The sequence below is a fragment of the Acyrthosiphon pisum genome, chromosome A1 (assembly GCF_005508785.2).
Source record: "Acyrthosiphon pisum isolate AL4f chromosome A1, pea_aphid_22Mar2018_4r6ur, whole genome shotgun sequence".
In the NCBI taxonomy this organism is placed as follows: Eukaryota; Metazoa; Arthropoda; class Insecta; order Hemiptera; family Aphididae; genus Acyrthosiphon; species Acyrthosiphon pisum.
This window is the reverse complement of record NC_042494.1, coordinates 10,782,406-10,783,246: the sequence shown is the minus strand read 5'-3', so window position 1 is coordinate 10,783,246 and position 841 is coordinate 10,782,406. Positions and strand designations below refer to the sequence as shown.

Below are 841 nucleotides of genomic sequence, written 5' to 3'. Positions count from 1 at the left end.
AGTAGTCGAAATAATGCTACGATTTTCAACTTCAGTATCTTTTTCGATCAGAAAAGTGAATATCGTTGGTGCATTGGGGAGGTCAAAATTTAAATTTCCCAGTGGTTTTCAAAAGCGCCGGGAAAAACAAAAGAAAAATTAAGGAAAAACGGGAATTTTTACGCAAAATCGATTTTTCACAAAATTGAATTTGGTTTTTGGTGTAACTTTAAAAAAAATTACCGTAGATACATGAAATTTTGACTGAATGTTTATCTTAGCATCTTCTATACACCATAACATTTTCAAAATATTTTGATGTATTTTGAGCTCTTTACGGACATTTTTATTTTCCATTTTTTTTTAGTTTTTTTTCTAAAAATATCAATAAAATTTTATTTGTTGGATAAAAAAGCTTGAAAATTTAATAGAAGGCTCCTAGTATATTGTTTCAAAGGCAGATGAAAAATATTAAAAATCGTTAGTCACAGTTTTTTTTTTTAAGCATTTAAAGTTCAAAAAATGACAAAATATGGAAAAATCACGAAAATTTGCAAATTATTTCGAGTTAGAAATTCATAAAAATTTTTCTTTTTAAATCTAAGATTTTAAAATTTAATACAAGATTCCTTATAGGATATTCTACCTTTACCAAAAAAAAAATGTCTATAAGAATCTCAAATTAAATTTTTATGGGCGTTTGAAATTCATATTTTTACAACATTTGATATTCACTCGATTTCTTACGTAACGATTTTCTTATTTTGTTGTAATTAAAAAACGAGTGACTGTAGAAACTTGAAAATTTCACTGAATGTTTATATTAGCATTTTATATATACGATAAAATTTTTAAAATAATT

At 24.5% G+C, this 841-nt stretch overlaps 1 protein-coding gene across 1 annotated transcript in view; it reads right to left on the bottom strand.

Annotated features, from left to right (window-relative positions):
* The window catches only part of LOC100166321 (angiotensin-converting enzyme), a 47,214-nt gene that overhangs the window by 8,578 nt on the left and 37,795 nt on the right, over window positions 1-841 (bottom strand). The gene's annotated exons all lie outside the window — the stretch shown is intronic.